We start from the raw sequence: 21,066 nt of genomic DNA on the forward strand, positions 1-21,066 counted from the left end.
AAGTATCAAAGACAATTTGTATCAAGGATCAAAGATGATTTGAAAGAAAGTCATTAATGGCCATACTGTTCCATCCTCAGCAAATAAGAAATTATGTTTTCATTTTAGGGCTGAGGTTATTATGCTATAAACACTAGGAAACTGTGTAAAAGAGTTTCAGGGAAAAGTAATTACCTACAGTTACATAAAGGATTGCGTAGTGGAAGAAAAATAATTTTCCTTCTACCCTTTTCTTCTGAGACCCCAGTAATAAAAGACAGGTAACAAGAGAAAAACAGACAGACGTTTATGAACACGTCTACCTCCTGTATACGTGGGGGATGCGCAGGAAAAATGGGTAACTCAAAGAAGTGGCTTTAGAGTTTAGAATCTGAATAGGGGAAGGGAAGAGGCATGTAGGCAGGGAGAGCGAATGATTTTAGGAAAGATGACTGGGCCCTTGGAGAGACAGGTGGAGGTAAGACAGTTTGTGACAGAATTTGTCTGGGGGTGGAGTTGATGTCTAATGTCTCCTGTGACAGGATACCGTCTTTGTGGTTGATGACACTCCTGGGGAGGACGCTGGGGACAATTGACTTCCTTCTGAAGGTTATGTCTTTAGGCAGATGAGGGAGGTTCAGGGAGAGTCTCTTCCTCTATCTGCTGGTTTTCAAGTGGCCATAACTTACACTCATCAGTATACTTGTGGCATTTTTTGGCGTGGCGTGTTCTGCTAACTTCAGTTGTATGCATCAGATTGCTTTCAGCTGTATGCCACAGAATTAAAAAGAAAAAAAACACAGTATTCCACAGCACAAAAAGCAAAACACAATAGCATAATAAGAGACCAAGCAATGGGGGAAATTCTCTATAACAATGACGCAGACTTTCTAGTCTTCCCTGGGTGTCTACCTCAATAAGGAGGTCAAAACGCGATGCATTTTGCGAGGTGATCTTATACAGGTGCTCACAGCTACAAAGAGCAGACACGCAAACCTTTCAGCTTATATTCAGCCACCAGCCCGCGGTCCAAAGGGTATGCGTTTGAGGCCGGAGCAAGCAGTTTCATGATCTCTCGTCATGATGTACATTTTGTTTTATTTCAGGTATTCACGATTCTGACTCCATGTTGCTTGATTCACGAATGGATTCTTGACCAGCCATGAAATCATGTCTGAGGTCTGCCTACCGAGGCGAAGTCGCATAAAGCAGGTAAAACCACGTGAAATTTGACCAATGCCATGCCGACAAGCTGTTGCTGTAATCTTCTGGTGTAAATCAACCTTCAGGGGTGGGGTGGCGTGGGGTGGGGAGAGAATGCTCAAGATGGAAATGGGGAATGTGCTGGGAATGTTCATCGTGGTACAGAGGAGAAAGTTGAGAAAAAACGTGGGTTTTGAAAGGAATATAATGAGTATCTTTCTACCTAATAAGATCTAGGAGGTGGTGAGAATATTTTATAAAGTCTGAGGAACAAGACCCAGGGATTAGATGGATGTATTGAATGTGGGCTGCAGGTAAGGGGCAGTCAAGGGGACTCAGATGGGCCAATAAGCAATGCCTAAGTTTGAGAACGCATTAGATGCTTTAAGCTGCTGTGCAGAAAAGTGCGATGTACGCTCCTGTCCCGTTCGGAGGTTTGTACATACAGAGACTCAAAGCATCGGAGGATGTTTGGAATGCCTCCAATCGGCACTATGACTTTTGTGAACACAAGGGTGACTGCTGTTGGAAAGAATCTAGACACAGGAATAGAAATTATTTACCCAGAGGATGTCTTGTTCTAGTTTTTTTCTTTAGTTTTTCCTCTGTCTCTGTGGGTTTTTTTCTTTCGAGACAGTGCTGGGAATTCCCCCCACAGAAGCTGAGATCTATATAAGACCGGTCCACTGTCTTATATAGATGTTCTTCTTGAAGTGGGACTCATGATCTTAATAAATAAACACCTTGTGTGTGTCTCTGCTTGATGTCTGTTTCTGCTTCAAGATTTTAAACTCTAAGAGCAGGCATCGAGTATCTCTCTCTCCCTGTTGCTATGTGCCTGGATCGAGCCTTCAGTTGGGCTCATAGCAGATGATCAATATATGGGTATTGAAGAACTGAGTGAAATGTGGAATGGTGTTGAGTTGATACTTGCATGAGCCAACAAGGAGCAATACCATCAATGGAAATGGGGTCTTAGAAAGGGAGAAAGCAGTGCGCTGAGTACTCATGGACGCGGTTCCATCTTGGTTCAGACCTTAAATGGCGGGTGAGATTTCGAGGGAAAGACCCTGAACATCACCCAATGAACGTGAGCAAGGTATGTTGTGGCTACATCACGCAGAACGTGCATGGAGGGAGAAGAGAAAGCGTCTCACTCCCTTGAACGAGAGATGCATATGGTGGGTAGGAAACCAGTCAAGTCTACAGGTGCCTTGCCGTCAAACCCACATCCATGTATCAGAGATGCTGCCGAGTTTGTGCTTCTGCACAAAATATCTTGCTTGTAAAGTTATTAGGGTTTTTTATTTGGTGTGGGGGGGGGTGGATGTTGTGATGAAACCATGTTGCGGTTCAGGCATTGGGCACGTTGCTCATGTTGTGCATCAAGGTAAGACAGAGATAGGGAAACAAAGTTAAAGCACAACTTTATAACACGAAGGAATGAAAGGGAAATTGTCTGGACAGGAAAGTTGCATAGTGATTATTGGTTGCACGGGAAGGAGTCTCAAACCTACCAGATGTGTGTGAGGTCAGGACACCTTCCTGGGGAAGACACAGTGAAGGTTGAGGAAGTGTCAGTTTCTTGAAAATGGAAAACATCGACGACAGAAATATAATTTGTAGAGGAACCCTCAAATATGGAAACGGCGAATGTCTTGCGAACGCGTCCCTGGGCAATAGGAAATTCGCTAATGAATTTTCTCACCCATAGGTGAAGCCATTTGCCGGGTAGAGGGATTTTAAAAGAAAAGCAAAATAAAACCACAGGCAATGCAACGTAATGATTTAGTAACTTACCTGTAGTAACTTAACTTCTATCCAGGTGCCTGTACAGAAAGGACCCTGTGTAAAATTAGCCAATACTGAGTGTAAGGAGAAGACCCATTTTGAGTCGTCACTGATGGAATCAAATCAAACGAGTAACATGTCCAGGCCATCAGGTCAATTCAGAATAACCAATCACTTTTTGGTAAAATATTCAAGTTGGTGGTAGAGAGGAAGGCAGTCAGTGGCATCGCAGGTGTCTCTGAGAAGGGATTTAAATTTGGTTTTTCATGGCAGTCGTGCAAAGTACACTGTGGTGGGGAGACCCCTGCGTTGTGGTTACTGTTAGTACCCAGCGTGAAAACACAGACCCACCATTCTTTTTTTTTTTTTTTAAAGATTTTATTTATTTATGTGACAGAGAGACAGCCAGCGAGAGAGGGAACACAGCAGGGGGAGTGGGAGAGGAAGAAGCAGGGTCATAGCGGAGGAGCCCGATGCGGGGCTCGATCCCGGAACGCCAGGATCATGCCCTGAGCCGAAGGCAGCCGCCTAACGACTACGCTACCCAGGCGCCCCAACGCCATTCTTGAATCCTAAAGGGAACAGTCCAGCCATCTCTCACGCTCCATAAATAGGAAACCCGTTCATTGCTTCAGTGCCCAGTGGTCACACAATGCTCTGCTCGCAAATTCCCTCTTCTCCCAATTTTCCCGCTGATGGAGTGGGGCCATTATATGTGCAGAACTCGGGACTCATGGTTCAGAAACATTACACACGTGTCTTATAGCAGGAGAAGCATCCTCGAGAAATCCCCTAACCTGATAAGGTAAACTCGGATTTCCTGGCAAACCCAGCAGGCCGCTTATTTTCAAAATGCTGCCTAATCTCTTTGCACACAGATCACAGAGGACATCTCTTCCTTGTTCTTTCCAGCGACACTCTTATCAATGACCAGGCTGCTGTGCATGGGCTCCAATATGCCCGGGAAAGGCCAGGCCCTGGGTGGACGCCGTTACCATAGTTTTTCAGGCTTGTCAGGAATCTCAGACAGGTTTTAAAATGGCCCAGTGCTCAGACGCAGAATCGTACTGTCTCAGGCGGGGTTTGTCTTTAGAGGGAAAAACAGAGAAGGAGCCCCAGGATCTGGATCTCCCTGCTGGGCAGGGACCCAGCCGCATCCAATATGGCCCACGTTCCCAGGAATGACCTGCACGCACGTTGCTGACACCCACAGAGCCTGCGTTTTGTCTTAGGTGGTCCAGATGGGCTGGGGTTTTATGGGGTCTGGAGAGCCGGTGTGGCACATTGAGAAGAAATAAGCCCCTTGCAAAATGACTTTCCTAAGTGTTTCCGTTTGTAGGATTCAACCTGCCAGGCATTCAGAAACAACCCCTCCTAGCACAGTGCCTCAGCTTTGAGACAAGCAACATTTGGGCCAGGTGATTCTTTGAGTGGGAGGGTTGCTGTGTGTATTGTAAGATGTTCAGTGGCATCCCTGGCCTCTACCCCAGATGCCAGCCCTGACCTCCAGCAATTTCAAAACCCAAAGATATCCCCAGTCATTACCAAATATCCTCCATTTGACAGCCACTTCCCTAGAATTATTTCCCCTGGGACCTTCTGAAGGAGACAAAGATGTATTGAGATGACACTTAAGGATCTCATGCCCCAGAGAGACTTAAGGGTCATCTGTGACCCGTAGTGTCTGTTCCTACAACAAAATCAAGGCAACACAAATACCAACCCTTTAACCCCAAGGGGGATTCAGAGAGGCAGGAACTTTTCCTTCTTTGGTATCAATACCTTTATCTCTCAAAATCGGGGAACAATAGCATTTGGCGGAAATGCAGTAGCAGGGGCATTCCAAGGAAAGCACCACAGGACACCAAGTCCTCATGTCTTAATGATCACGAAATGGGACACTGTGATCAGTGACCCACAGGCTGTTGGAGGGATATGCATCTCTCGAGAAAAAGACAAATCTGTATTAGCTAGACATCAGGCAATGCCGGACCCATAAAAGTTTGATGAATGAACGATATCTTCTCCAGTGGGTCATGCCAACATGCTTCCTTTCCTCCTGGTGGGATATAGTGTGTGTATGTAGGTGAGTGCATTTATGGTTTGATGAATGGATATTTCCTCCCATTGGTAAATAAGGTTTCCCTCCCTCCTACTTGGATTTTTGCTGTTGCTGTTGTCCTTGGTCGTGTGTGTGTCCATATGTGTGTGTGTGCACATCTTTGGCTGTCTGGCACATACTCCTAAGATGAGATACTTGGGGCGGGGGATGCATTTGTTATGATTAATCAAAGGAACCGCACCAATACAAGAGCATGCTACAGAACAAGAAGATGGGGACTTTTCTTTCCCTTGATTTCACAGCCCCGCCATGGTGATGTGAGAAGCTACAAAGCCTTGAAGTTGAGCAGGGAGGCTGAAGGTCAGCCACGTGCAATAGGTCTGGTCCAAGGGCAGTTCAAAGGCTGGGGATCTGAGCTTTGTATTCCGGTTGGAAGTGCAAGAACGTGGAAGTGAACCACAGGAACAATGGGCAGTGATGAAAGCCACCTGGCTGACGGACTCAGCGGGTGCCCACCAGAGTAGGACCAGAGGTGTGCCCCCTACTCCCTTCTTTGTGCCCTACATAGCCATTTGGAGCTCCTGCTTCCTGCACACTAGATGCTTGCCTGCGTCGTCGTCACCTGAGTCTTCCAGGCTCACACCAAGGGCAGGGAGGGAATGTCCCTGGAGCCCTTTGCCTTTCTCTCTGCGCACACTGAAGCTTTGCTTTCATTCCCTCTGCAGAGCACATGCTCAGAATAGCTGAAATTCCCAACATTCATAAGGAGAGTACATAATAAATTATTGAGTAACACATAAAGGCCATTCCAGAGCCTGGGAAATGGGCTTGGAGAGAGGGCTTGCGAACCCCAGCGTCATAAATGAGCCCTGTTGTTGGGCGCGCCGCTGTCCCCGCTTCCTGATCTTTCCTTTCTCAATGCAGTTCCTAAAAATAGCCCATAATTAGCAGCGGCCACAAAGCCCGCTCTTATGGGTGCTTAGTATATTTTAACCCCGGTGGAGTCAGTGTGCCACGCTCTGGTTCGCGTTGGTTTTCCAGTCTGGTATTCAGAGAGCTAATTCATTTTGTGGCAGGCACCACTGCATTCCTGATCAGCCCCTGACAATGAACACTGTCTGCATAACAAATGTGTCTTTCTCAGGCTGCAGCAAATACAAAGTGATTAACAGGAAAGAAAGGCTGCGGCTTTCCAACCAACACCTCTGTTTTTATTTAACCCTGCGTGTGTCAGCTCCGCCAGAAAGCCTCCTGGTGTTTTTTGTTGTTGTTGTTCTCCCTCACTCCAAGTCTAAAACCGAGGAGGTGGGGGGCGGGTCCCCTGCCACCTCGGGTACCCCTACTGCTGCTGGGCTGCTCACCCTTGAAGAGCTGCCGTCAGCATCCACGTGCAGTGATGGTCTGCTCCCCGCTTCTCACATTTACGGAAGAAGACGCATCCAAAGGGGGCTGAATCATGCCTCGTGTCCCTTGCAGCAAGCCTGGAGTCACCATGTTTCTTCCAGGATGAGCGAGGGGGTCAGGTGGATGGGGAGAGCTTGAACTCTTGAAATCCAGTCTCTTTGCGGCAACAGGCTGAGGGAGGCTTGCCCGGAGACCTGGCGTCCAGTCACACCTAGAAGTGCATCCCTCCTACCCCGGCCGTCCCATCAGGAAATCCGGAGATAATCCTATTTGCTGTGGGAGCATGGGTCCTGGTGCAGGTTAAGGGTGTCTTCAAGTTTCCCTTTTGTCGACTGCCCCCTCACCAAGTCCTCCCTTTGAAACTTTGGGGACAACGCCCATTTCACCGAGAAAGAGAAAAGGGAACAAAAAGACAGACGCCCCTCTCTGCTTCCATAAGCAGTCCGAAGCACTCTGTTTTTCACAGATCCCATGCCTTCTCGTTTTGGCTCATGAAAACATGCCAAAAGCTGCTCTGATCTGCTCCAGAATCGTCTTTTCAAAATGCATCTTTATTGCAAGAACTATCATTGATGCTGCAGGGGCCGAGTGTGCAAGTATCTTTTAAAGCTATTAAAGCAGCTCGATAGCCTATTATTGCTGGTGGCACCTCTCAAGGTCTAGAAGTTTTCCGAATTTAGAGAGCCAAGGCTTTCCACAGGCAACTCGTGGAAATGGATAGTGTTGCTTATTTTCACCTTGGTGTCATAGTTTCCAGTGAAGTAGGGACCATGCTGTGGAAGTTTGGAAAAGACAAAGCAGTATCAAGTATGTGGTCTGGCACATTACTGTATCCGTTGGCTTGCTCGTTTTTGCTTTTCTGTTTCTCTGTTACCTCTTCTCTAAAAAGGATTTGCAGGTGACCTCCGGGAAGAGGAATATAAAAGAAATACTACAGCATAGACATGGAAAGTTCTTGAAAGCAAATACGCTAACCGAGAATATAAAATTTTCCCCTTAACTCGGCATCAGGGTCAAAAAAAAAAAAAAGAGGGAGAGGGAGGGAGAAGTTATTCATATTTTTTGTTATCAGGGAAGATGTGACAGGGCCGTTTTCCTCGTCATACCGGGGATGACCTCCAAACATATGTTTTATGTTAAGGGCGCTGGGAACTTGCTTTGGGTTCTCGATTCCTATCATCTCAAACTGGGCAGGTTGTTTTGTGTTATGGTATCTGTATACTTGATGTCACACCGTCAGGAAAAGAAGAGCTTTGCACATTGACTAAATATTATCGAGTTCAAGTATTCAGTTTTCAGAGTCACCATGTTCGTGGGGCTTATTTTTCAGTTCCTTTTCCTCACGTTTTCCCTCGTTTGGGCTTTTTGACTGTACAAACGACAGAGCAAAATTGCTGTGTATAAAAACCAGCCTACAAAGAGGCATCTGGATGGCTCAGTCGGTTAAGCATCTTGATTTTGGCTTGGGTCATGATCTCAGGGTCGTGGGATCGAGCCCTGCGTCGGACTCCAGGCTCACTGGGGAGTCTGCTTGAGGTTCTGTCCCTCTGCCCACCCCCTTTCGTGCCCGTACCCTCTCTCAAATAAATACATGAATCTTAGGGGGGAAAAAAAACATGCATAAAAGCAACATAAATATTCTTTTTGGACTCAAACCCAAACCTGGTCATGTAACAGTGACCCATTCCCTCATCCATGGCTTTTCTTTTTAAGAAGTGGGATATAATCTAGGAATATAGTTTACAAATCCTGAGTGAGGTGAACGAACACCTAGACATTTGAGTTATGGGTTCAAACAGGCACAGAACTATGCACATTTGAAGAATAAGGATTCTGTGGCCCCTAAGAGTTCAGAGCCAAAAACAAAACCCACTGAGGGCAGGCTTGTTAAAGCCTCAGCTCAAATCAAATGAGGACATTTCCTTGGTGGGGCATTCTGTAGGAGTGAACATCTCGAAGTAGTGGGCAGAGTTGGGAAAATACATCAGAGGTTGCGTTGTGTTTCAGTGAGCAAGTGGGTTCCCTGCTTGTGCATTCTCTCACCTGATGATTCTGAACAGCTCTGCGAGCTCTCGTCAGTTGTAGACAGACACACCACACACTGAGAAATTAAACAGCTGGCCAAAGCATCCTAAATATTGAAAGGAAAAAAAAAAAAAAACAGAGGGAGGCTGGAAATCTAGAGCACGGACACGGCTCCGTATCTATTCCCCACTAATTTGGGGAGTAAATCAACCTATAATTGGCGACACAGCAACATCCTCATTTGGGATGTATGAAAGTATCCATTTCCCATGCACAGAGAGAACGTACACCCACTGAATTAGCCAACCCAGTGTAAAGGAGGAAAAGGTCCAGACTCTATAATCTGCCTATTATAATTCAAAACTCAACCAATGGAAATACTCAGACATGTTGGCAAATTTTTATTGTCAGGAATATTCACTGAGAAAGGGGGAATGAAGTATGAGAGACTATGGACTCTGAGAAACAAACTGAGGGCTTCAGAGGGGAGGGGGGTGGGGGAATGGGATAGGCTGGTGATGGGTAGTAAGGAGGGCACGTATTGCATGGTGCACTGGGTGTTATACGCAACTAATGAATCATCGAACTTTACATCAGAAACCAGGGATGTACTGTATGGTGACTAATGTAATATAATAAAAAAAATTAAAAAAAAAACCTAGGGATGTACTGTATGGTGACTAACATAACATAATAAAAAATTATTTAAAAATTTAAAAAAATTAAAAAAAAAGAATATTCACTGAGTACTATTTATATTAGGAAAAAAATGGGAAGACCCAAAAGTCGTCCCCTCCCCCCAAAAGGAGCAGTTAAATGCAAAGTGGGCTTGTTTTGTTTCAGAATTGAATATACAGGTATTTAATTGTACTTTCAAATAATGATTCATGATGTAGAAAGATGCTCATGATGAACTATTAAGTGAACACCTTGCCAGTGATGAAGTTGTGTGTAGGGCACCAGTTCCCAAGCCGTGAAGTCCGGAGGACTTGCTTAAAATGGGGACTGCCCCTCGCCACCTTTAGGGTTTCTGATTAGGTAGTTCTCAGATGGGAAACAAGAATTTACACTTCTAACAAATTCCTGGGTGATGCTGATGCTACGGGCCAGGGACCCCACCAAATTAAACAAATATGTATCAGGAATGTTAACAGAGACACCAGTCCTTGTAGGACAGTCCTTGTCCACACTGGGTGGTGACAGAACTCAGTGGGGAACTTTTGAAAAATAGCATCCAGTGGCAATGTGAGGCGGTACAGCCACTGTCACAAACACAGTTTGCCATTTCTTCCATAAATAAAAAATACAATTAGTCTTATGATCCTCCACTTCCAAACCTAGGCATATATCTAAAAAGAATGTAAACAGGTGTCCAAACAGGTATGCCCCGAGCGTTCATAGCCACGCTAGTCACTGTCGGCAAAAGGCAGAGACAGCCCGTATGTCCGTCCATCCACAGATTAACGGATCCACAAAATGTGGTCCAGCTCCACGGTGGGCTAGTACTGGTCCACAAAGAGCAGTGACCTTCTGACACCGTCCACAGCAAGGCTGATCCTTGAGAGCGTCAGGCTGAGTGGACAGACCCAGACACAAAAGACCACATGTTGTATGAGTCTATGCGTATCAAATATCCAGGTTAGAAAGACGCATGGAGACAGAACGCAGTTCTCTCGGCTGCCGGAAGCTGAGGTCAGGGGGCACTGGGGAGTGACTGCCTCGTGGGTACGGAGTTCCTTGGGAGCCACGAAATGTGCAGAAACGAGGTCGAGCTCATGCTTGTGAATGTGCTACAAGCTACTGGGTTCTACATTTCTAAGTGGTTGATTTTATGTTTTATGAATGTCACCCCCGATTTTTAAAAAAATGTCCAGAGAGGGCCCTAGAGATTCTGATTTCATCATTCTGGGGCCTGACTGTTTTCTTTTATTTATTTTTTTAAGTATTTATTTATTTATTTTAGAGAAAGAGACAGAGAGTGGGCAGGGAGAGGGCAGAGGGACTATCCCAAGCAGACTCCCAATGCAGGACTCGATCCCACGACCCTGAGATCATGACCCGAGCTGAAACCAAGAGTCGGATGCTTAACTGACCACGCCATCCAGGCATCCCTGGGCTATTTTAAAAGCTTTTCAGGTAATGCTAATGTGCAGCTGGGCTTGACTGACCTGGTGGGGATTCAAACAACAATGATGAAGGACGGATACTACCGGTTGGTTCGAATGAAGGAGGAACAAACCCTGGAAAGACAGGGCTGCAACTTTTGTGGGTGTTCCCCATCCCATTGCTTCTCAGTGTCCACGGACCAGCAGCATCAGCCCCACCTGGGCGCTTGTCAAAAGGGGGGACTCTCCAGCCCCATCCCCAGGCCTCCAGCATGACAATCTGCCTTTTAATAAGGTCGTGCAGCCCTTCCAACATCGTATTTTATGTAGTGCAGGTGTGTGTGGGGTCAGTATTACTTCTCCCCACACAGAGGGTTTCTACTGCCCAATGCATTTTGGGAATGCTGGTTGGAAGCATGTGAACTGCACTCATCTGCTTCTGTATCTCTGAGCCTTTGAGAAGCTCCTGCATCTGACGGCCTTCCATGAGCGTTGTTGGGTTGGACGTGCAATCGTTTTGCAAACCGTTTGAAAAACGGAGCTCCTTTCAAAGGAACACTTGACAGTTCGGAGGAGCACTGGTCTTCTAGAAGGATAGCAATGCTCCAGGACAGTTTTTAATCTTCATAAAGCTTCAGAAACCACCTTGAATTTGGTAAAAACGTCAAGAGCGAGCCTCCATGTCCATACCCTGAGAGAACGAGTGAGAAACCATAGACGCAGACGATCCCACAGACTGCACTAAAGCATGGTCATCAAACAAGGGAAAGTATGGGAAAAGGGGGAGGATCCCTTCCCAGCACGGCTCTTTGTCATCCTCACCCTTGGAACATTCCAGAGGTTTCAGTCCTACCGTCAAGGTAAGCTCACCCATACCGAGCACGTTCCTGAGAAGTTTCTCAACTTTCCACTTAACTCCGAGCACTGCAGACTTTTGTACCAAATCTTTTCAGGCGACACTGGGCCCAGCTAACGCCCAAGGAAAAGTTTAATATGTTTTTGAAATTCATCTTGAGATGACTCAATTTCTATAAATAATAAAACTACCCAAACAGGAAAGAAAGTTCATGAACTTGTGGGGAGAAAGTCAACAGCCCTCTTTGTCCCATCAATGAACTTTTTTTTTTTTTTTTTTTTGGCCGCTTTGTATTTCCCTGAAAGTCTGACAAGCCACACTCAAATTTGTTTTTCTGGAAATGGCTGGAGATAGCAATGTAATTTTTAACCTGGTGTGAAATATTAAAGAACTAGGATGCCTGCAAGCCTCCGAGGTCAAACATGAAATTGGTCCCAATATTGAAGTGATGAGAAATGATTTTCCCGTTGTGTGTATAAATCTGTTAATATTAGTTCATAGATGGGATGCTGACTCTGTCTGTAGCCCCTTAGACCAGAAGTGCCCTTTGCTTTCACGTCGCTGCAAGTCTCATGAATTGATTAAAATAACCATTTTTAGAAAAACGAGGACGGGTTTTTTTTTTCCATTTCATAGAGTCAAAAGAAGAATTCCCACCCAAGCCCACACATTTCTGAGCTCAGTTAAACTGATTGCCATAGACCTACGGGGTGGAGAACCCAAGAGATTCACGAACGAACGACACGGGAACGAGCAAGCAAAAGCCCACAAAAGGGAAATGATGCTCGCTGCTGTCTGCCTGTAAGCCATTGAGAAGACTGTGTTTTAAGAAATGCCACGGGCCATCTGGGTGGCTCAGTCGTTAACGCGTCTGCCTTCGGCTCAGGTCATGATCCCAGAGTCCTGGGATCCAGCCCTGCATCAGGCTCCTTGCTCAGCTCCCTCTCCCTCTGCTGCTCCCCCTGCCCATACTCTCTCTCCAATAAATAAATAAAATCTTTTAAAAAATGTTTTATGGTGAGAACATTAGCATCTGCTTTTTTCTTTCTTTCCCGGGTAGAAAGCAAATGGCAAGGTATCTTTAGCTCAACGTACATTTGTTTCTCTGTTATAGGGATTGTGCAGGATTTCTTTGTCGGATATTTGCAGGGACCGCAAACCACAACCTGTGGGCCAAATGCAGCCCTCTAACCTGGTTTTGTAACGTGCTTTCAGATAACAGCTTCGTTCGTCCATTTATACATCGTCTGTGGCTGCTTTCACTTTGCAATGAAATGGCACTCAGGTAGTTGCAAGAGGGAACAGCAGAGCCTAAAACATCTACTCTCTGGCCCTTTCCTGAAATGGACTCCTGCCAACTCCTGCCCTAAGAACACTTCTGTACATCAGGTCATTTGTGTATGCGTCTCATGATAGGCAGAATTTAAAGACTAAATATATGTATTTATATCTAACTGTGATGGATATGATAGGGTGTCCAGATATTTGGCTGGAGGACATGAAATTAGCATTGAATCGGTAGACTGAGTAAAGCAGACAGCCCTCCCCAGTGTGGGTGGGCCTCATCCAATCAGTTAAAGTCAGGAATAGATCAAAGACGGGCGCCTGGGTGGCTCAGTGGGTTAAGCGTCTGCCTTCTGCTCAGGTCATGATCTCAGGGTCCTGGGATCGAGTCCCACATCAGGCTCCCTGCTCAGTGGGGAGTCTGCTTCTCCCTCTTCCTTTACTCCTCCCCTTGCTCGTGCTCTCGCTCATGCTCTCTCTCTCAAATAAATAAAATCCTAAAAGAAAAGGAGTAGATCAAAGAGGTGGAGGAAAGTTGAATTCTGTCTGTCTCTGATTGATGGTCTGAGCTGGGCATCGGTCCCCTTGCCTTGGACTCACACTTGTAGCATCGGCTCCCCAGGTTCTCAAGCCTTCACACTCAGACCACACTACTGGCTCTCCTGGGCCTCCAGCTTGCAGACGGCAGATTGTGGAACTTCTCAGCCCCTGCAGTTGTGTCAGCCAATACCTTTTAATCAACCAACCAATCTCTCTCTCCCTCCTTCCTTCCCTCTATCCCCACCCTTTATATTTACTGTTGGGTTAGTTTCTCTGGAGAACCCTAACACAAACAAACAGTATCTATTACATTTTTTAAAGTCTTATGGCCCAATTCTACAAAACTTTTTTAAATACCAACTATATGCAAGGTAAGGTGGAGATGAGGAAGATGAAGGAAACAGTTCTCACCATGAAGATGGCCTCATGGGTAAGAGGCTAGTGATGATTCATTGAAGTAGAGTGTCAGACACGGCTTGAGAGAGATCTTCACAAAGTTCTACTTTAGGTATTTGAAGAAGAATCAAACCCCTTACAGTCCAGAGGATTTACAAGGTTTCAGAAGAAAGATAGTATTTCAGGAAATCTTCAAAAACGCCACGTGTGACAAGGGGGGCATCCCAGAGTATAAAGAATGGGAGGTGGCCCATGCAGGTGGGGTTGAAGGAGTCCAAACAGATGGGTTTCTAGAGGTGAGCAAGACCTCTGGGTAGCACGTTTCCATGGGGACCCCTGCTCCTGTGTTCTATGTGATGGCACAATGCCTGAGCGCTCTGAGCCTGGTACCCCTGTAAGACAGGAGTGGGAAATAAAGCAGATGGGACTGAGCTTGAATGCGGTTGGGCTCTACATGCCGGACAGTGGAATCTGAGTGTAACTCAGAGGAAGACTTTTGGATGATGAAGCAACAGGCTATTTAGAATGACTTCACTTTTACATGTGTTAGGGGAATGCGTTGGGTTGCAAGGGGAGAAAGCCTTACTCTTCTGTCAGGGAAATTTCCCATCTCCTGACGAATTTTTGCCAGGACTTGATAGGGTATCATCCGCTTTTTCCGGGCATTTAACATCTAATATTAGAGAGATATTTGGTTTCAGTTGGGTCTTCTGTTCAAATTCACTAGTAGCCTGGCGGCACATATCCATTGGTCAGGTTCTGACTGATTTAGAAAGTCACATTCCATCCTTAATGCAGGTGGGCACAGTGCGAGTGAAGTGTAGCCCGAAATATCATTTGGGAAGAAAGAGCCCCAACTTGAAAGTTGGCAGTCCCTTCATCCGCTCTCTTCTTTCTTCCTTCCTCTCATCTCACAAAGAGATCTCTGCTTACAGGTTAAGTTAATTGGTGATAGAGAATGTGCCACCATGTGATGAGTGTTAACCTTTTTGGTAAATGTCAGAGACAAACTCATGACTCTATCAGGAAGCCCTAAAAACAAACATGGCACATGCATCCAACCTTACCTGCCTCTGTCGTCTTCAACAACTATCTCTGTGCTCTGGGTCTCTGGTTCTTTACCTCCAAACAAGGGGTCACCAAACTTTGCCTATAAAGTACAGTTAGTAAATGTGTTTGGCATTTGGGGCCAAGCAGTCTCTGTCACATAGACTCAGTTAGTTGTACCACCGTAGACCAAAGCCACCATCATACATAATGACGATGCATATATGAATGAGTATGGCCAGATTTGGCCAGCATTTGGACTCAATCACTCTTCCAGATCTTACTGCTATATCCTGTGGTGGGAAGGCAAGGGTAAAGGGAAATTCAGAATTTGCTTGAGCTGTTTCATCTCCCTTCATAGGAGACAGCTCCCTTTGTCAAGGCAAAGACCCAGAAGGGGGAAAGATACATTATCAAAATAGAGCCCATATAATGTGAAAGAATGTATCTGCATCACTCAACCATGTGTCCTTTAAGCTTGTCATGCCCAAGGCAGATTGAGGTGCTTTGCAAACCATCAGTTTAAGAGAACGTGCCCCTGATTGATCTTCCTTTTAGATCACTTGGGTTCCACAGGTAAAAAGGACCCCAGCAAATGCTGGGAAACTCTTTGCTCATATTGGTAACTCTCGGGCCATCACAATTGCTATTTACTTAACTCTGACCAAGAGCCCGGCTGCCAGGCTCACCCAGAATCCCGTCCAACAGACACAATGAGTTTGTGATGGTTCTATAAACCAGCCCTCCAAGCCGCAAGAAGACGCCGCCGTGATCACAAACCTTTGCAGTTTTCTCAAATACAGTATAAGACTCAGACAATGAAAAAGACAAACTCAAAACACAAGTGATGAGATGAAAGCCTCCCTGACAAGCTAAACAAGGAGGGAACGAGAGAGGAGAAAAATAATCCTGATTTTTGTCTTTGAATCGTGGAATTGAAATGGAGACTCCTGACAGCCTGCCTTGTTTTCGTGGCTGTCTCGGTGAGAAAGAGCCACGGGTTTCCTCTGCCTGCCCCTGTGGATTAATGAAGGGCGAGACAGGCGTTTCAGAGCTGCCGTGCGGAATGACCTTACCTGATCAGATTGTTTGCCTTCCCTGCTGAAGGTGAGCAGGGCAATCAGGACGCAGCCGACTGGTCTCCCTACACCTTAATGAGAAAAATTGACCTGCTTATTTACCAGCTGTCTCCTTTGTTTCTAATCCAAGTAATTTCTGCAGAATCTTTGTCTTTTTATATGTACAAATCAAGCTGGAGCCCCTCGAGTATGGCTTATCTTTGACAAACTACGGGGGATCTGGTTGGAGGAGGAACCCAGGCTCACGGGGACCCTCGTGAAATGGGAGCACATATGTACACACTGTTCAACACCCATTCTTAGGAGCATGGGGATAAGAATGTGACAGTTCAAACTCTACGCTGGTCTAAGTGGCTCTTTTTCTCTACTAGAAAAATGTAGTACGGTACTCTAGTATTTCACATTTAATGGAGTGAAGCCTGTCCTGATTTCAACAGGGTGGCCGCTGTTCCGGGACAAAAACAAATAAAGCAAAAAAAAAAAAAAAAAAAACCAACCAAACAAACAAAAAACAATACCAACCCACAAAAAGTCATTGCTTACCTGTGATGAGCTAGCTTTCTACCGATAGTAGCTGTACAATAATATTCTGCCGTTGTGAACTTCCTGTTCAAAACTATTCTATTAAGCTAACATGGGTACATGTTGCTTAAAGGGGTATGAAAGGGATTAAAAAAAAAAAAAAGCACCCAAAAAGCAAAAACCAGAATCTCAAATTAATTCCAGCAATCTAGATACTTTTGATGAATCTTCTGTCAATAATTAGATCTTGCGACTTTTTTTTAAAAAGATTTTATTTATTTATTCGACAGAGATAGAGACAGACAGCGAGAGAGGGAACACGAGCAGGGGGAGTGGGAGAGGAAGAAGCAGGCTCCTAGCAGAGGAGCCTGATGTGGGGCTCGATCCCAGAACGCCAGGATCACGCCCTGAGCCAAAGGCAGACGCCTAACCACTGTGCCACCCAGAAGCCCCTATTATTTCTATGTTTTATCTTCATATACATTGTGAATTCATGGACAATTTTAAAACAAAGTAAGTAATAGTGATGCTTTTCTTTTTTTTTTTTAAGATTTTATTTATTTATTTGACAGAGAGACACAGCCAGCGAGAGAGGGAACACAAGCAGGGGGAGTGGGAGAGGAAGAAGCAGGCTCCCAGCAGAGGAGCCTGATGTGGGGCTCGATCCCAGAACACCGGGATCACGCCCTGAGCTGAAGGCAGACACTTAACGACTGAGCCACCCAGGCACCCCAGATCTTGCAACTTGTATCTCAGAATTCTAAAGGTAATAATAGCCAACATCAGTGTACCGAGCACCATTCAAAGGAAACACCCTATAATTACCTACTCAGTCCTTCCGACAAACCTGAGGCAGAAATCAACATTACTACCATTTTAGCTAATCTGCTCAAGCAGATGCAACAAGCAAGTGGTGAAGCCATTAGAACCAGGCAGTGTGGCTCTGGGTGCACGTTCTTAAATCCTACATCATATTGATGGAATCAGAGTTTCTCCACCTTTGTACTACTACTGACATTAGCAGTAGATGCTTTTTTGTAGTGGGGGATGCCCTGTGCATTATAGGATGTGAAGCAACATCCCTGGCCTCTACACACTAGATCCGAATAGCACCCCCCCAACCACGAATTTCTCCAGTGTGACAACCAAGAATGTCTTCAGACATTGCCAAGTGTCTCCAGGATGGAGAGGGGGAAACGGGAATGCAAAATTGCTACTATTTGAGAACCATGGATCTAATGCATGGTTCTTCAAACCAGAGGGTTGCAAAGTCGGATGTGTCCATGGGCCAGGCAGGTGGTGTAAAGAGCTGACTAGGTTCACTGTCACAACAGAGGTTCCGCTAACTACCATTCAGTGTAGGACAATGCAGAGAACAAACAAAACGATTTGCAAGGGTTATGTATGGCCCACGGATTGCCATTTGGCCCATGGGTGATTCCATGGACCGTAGCAGGATTTCTCCACCGTGCTCCTTTGAGATTTGGGCTGGGTGTCTCTGTTGTGTGTGTGTGTATGTGTATGTGTGCCAGGGCTGTTCTCTGCATTGTGGGATATTTTGCAGTGTCCTTGGCCTCACTCTGACGAATTCCGATACCACGTCCTCCCATTAATGACAACCCCAAATGGGTCCAAACACTGCCAGGTGTCCTCAGGGGGGGCATAAGTGCCCCAGGTGGAGAACCATTGGTCATGAACCCCCTGAATTTGCCAACAGTTAGTTATTCTTGACCTGTACAAAAGGCAATGTCAAGTGATCCGATCTAACGGTCTCTTCGAGGTCTCTCAGATGTGGCTTGGCTGATAGGTGAGTTTTTCCAATGGAGGAGAGGGGCGGTCGGTGATGTCCATGGGAAGTGGAATCCGGTGAGGCCACTTTACACCCGGCAACTCCAAGGTGTGAACAGTCTCCAAGGCACTGATGGAGAGAGGCTCAAAGCCAAGTTGCTTAAAAACTCAAGCCCAGAGAGTGTGCATCACCTTTGTCATTGCTCAGGAACTCCAATCCATTATTAAATACAGCTTCCAACATTTGGGTGATTTCTAATGCACTCCACAGCTGTGCCGTGGAAGCTGGTTCTGGGTCCGTCTGTGCTTCCTGACTCAACGTGAAGTGACTGTGGTCCTAGGTGGGTAAAGGGCAGATGCTAGTAAGGGTGAAGTGGCTTCATCCTGTCTTCATTAGGAGCAAGGTAAGCCCATTAAACTGGGCTATTATTTCTGCCCAGCTGTGTATTCCACATTCCCCACCAACTAATGAGGAAAATAAAATAGAAAGTAGCTCCCCTCCTGTGACGTCTTCATTCGGGACGATGCAGGGCCTCATTAATGAACTAGTTCCATAATAAAGCAAGAATTTAGGCACATGGTAGGGCTAATACCAATCAGCCCTTTCTCTGGCAGGTGCATGGTAAGCAGTAATGGTACTTGGTTTTGAGTGTGTTAACAATGGACCTGACACATGTCACTGTTGACCAGATCTAGCTACGCTAAATAACAATTCCACAACCTTCCAGTGCTGGGCCATTGGAGTATATTTTTTTCTAGTCTGAAATGTAACATTGTATGGAAAAGACAAACTTAAGTGAAGAAAAATCTCACAAATTCTTGACAAAATTTTTATATATTCTGACAATTTTTTTAAATGGCATATACCATTCTATTTATTTTTTTAAGATATATTTATTTTTATTAGAGGGAGAGGGAGTGTAAAGGGGGGCAGTGAAGGAGGGGTAGGGGGAGACAGAGAATCTCAAGGAGACTCCCCATGGAGTGCAGAGGCAGACACAGGGCTCAGTCTCACAATCCTGAGATCATAACCTGGGCTGAAATCAAGAGTGGGACACCCAACTGATTGAGCCACCCAGATGCCCAAAGGCGTATATCATTTTGGTGAACATATCACGCATGTTCCTCCATCCAATTAAAAGCTCTCCTTTGTTGCTGTTTTTGAAAATAACTTTATTCCTTTTTCATTCTAATTAAACATGTTATTTTGAGATAATTATAGACCTAGCATTTTTAGAAATAATAGAAATGTCACATGTACCACGTATCCAGTTTCCTACAATAATAATATTTTGCACAAGTGTAGTACAACCTCACCACCAGGATATGGATATTGATACAGTGAAGATATGTCATATTTCCATCACCACCACGAAATCTCATATTAGCCACAGCCACTTCCCACCTGCCTCCACCCTTTCCTTAACCACTAGCAACCACTAATTTGTTCTCCCATTTCTTCAACACCATCATTTCCAGAACATTATCTAAGTAGAATCATAAGCTTTGGGACTGGCATCTTTCATTCAGCATAATTCTCTGGAGATTCGTGACGTTGTTGCATGTATCCATAGTCTGTTCTTTTGATTTCTGTATAGTATTCCATGGCTGACACATCCCATGCCCAGGAGTACAATTTCTGGGTTGTATGTTAGTTGTATGCTCAATTATTTGAGAAACTGCCAGACTGTTTCCCAGAGTGGTTTTCTATTTTAAATCCCCCCAGCAATGAGTGATTCAATTTCTCTGCATCCTTGCCAGCATTTGACATTGTTGTTATTTTTTATTTTAGCTATTTTGACAGCTGTGTAGTGACATTTCATTGTGCTTTTTGTTTTGGTTTTGTTTTTGTTGTTTTTATCAAACGAGTTTCATTAATATCCTTTTACTTACTTATTTATTTTTTTTAAGTAAGCTCTATGCCCAATGTGGGGTTTGAACTCATGACCATGTGATCAAGTGTTTCATGCTCTACTATCTGGGCCAGCCAGGCACCCTCATTGTGGTTTTAATTTGCATTTCTGGAATAGCTAATAAAGTTGAACATTTTTTCACATTCGTACTTGCCATAGCTATCTCTTCTTCAGTGAAATGACCGTGTACGTCTCCTGAACTTACTCTCATTGGATTGTTGGCTTTTCACTGTTGTGTTTTGAAGGTTCTTTATATCTTCTAGATACAAGTGTTTTGTCAGATATACAGTTTACAGATATTTTCTCCCACTCTGTAGCATGTGTTTTTACCCTTTAATAGGATCTTTCACAAAGCCAAAGTTTTATATTGAGCAAGACTGATTTATCAATGATTTCTTTTGTGGCTTGTGCTTTTGGTGTCACACCTAAAAATAGTTTTATTTCTTCCTTTCTGATGTGTCTGCCTTTCAATTTCTTATTGCACTGACTAGAACTTCCAGCACTAAGTTGAGTAAGATGATGAGAGTGCGCATCTTCACCTTGTTCTCTATCTTAGGGAAGAGCATTCAGGTTTGCACCATTCAGCATACTGTTAGCTCCAAGTACATAGCTGTCCTTTATACAGTTGAGAAAGTTTCCCTCTCTTTCTGCTTTTCTGAGATACTTATCATGGATGGACACCGGTCCGTCTTTTAATTGGTATATTTAGACTGTTTACATTTAATATAATTTTTAATGTTAGTGCTTAATTATGCCACTTTTTTTCTTATCTGTTTTTCATTTCTCTGTTTTCTATTTCATGCCTTCTTGTGGGTTACCTGAACTTTATTTAGAATCTCATTTTAGTTTATCTATAGTTATTTTAGTGTGTCTCTTTGTATAACTTTTTGGTGGTTTCTCTAGATATTATATATTCATAACTATCGCAGTCTACCGATGTTAACATTTTATCAGTTTTAGTGAAGTATACAACTTTGTCTCCCTTCACCTTCTCCCTTTTATATTGTAATTATATTGTAATTATGTATTTTTTCAGCAGACACCAAGAATGACATCAGACAATGTTCTGGTT

The 21,066-nt window shown here is 44.7% G+C and overlaps 1 protein-coding gene across 2 annotated transcripts in view; it reads left to right on the plus strand.

The window, feature by feature from the left end:
- PUDP (pseudouridine-5'-phosphatase) overlaps nucleotides 1–21,066 on the plus strand; it is a 591,649-nt gene that overhangs the window by 270,625 nt on the left and 299,958 nt on the right. For both annotated transcript variants that reach the window (XR_003311294.4, XR_008960577.1), the window contains exon 6: nucleotides 1,086–1,191. The gene's annotated coding sequence lies outside the window, so the exon portion shown is untranslated. The remainder of the gene's footprint in view (nucleotides 1–1,085; nucleotides 1,192–21,066) is intronic.

The sequence above is a fragment of the Ursus arctos genome, chromosome Y, assembly GCF_023065955.2.
Source record: "Ursus arctos isolate Adak ecotype North America chromosome Y, UrsArc2.0, whole genome shotgun sequence".
Taxonomy (NCBI): domain Eukaryota; kingdom Metazoa; phylum Chordata; class Mammalia; order Carnivora; family Ursidae; genus Ursus; species Ursus arctos.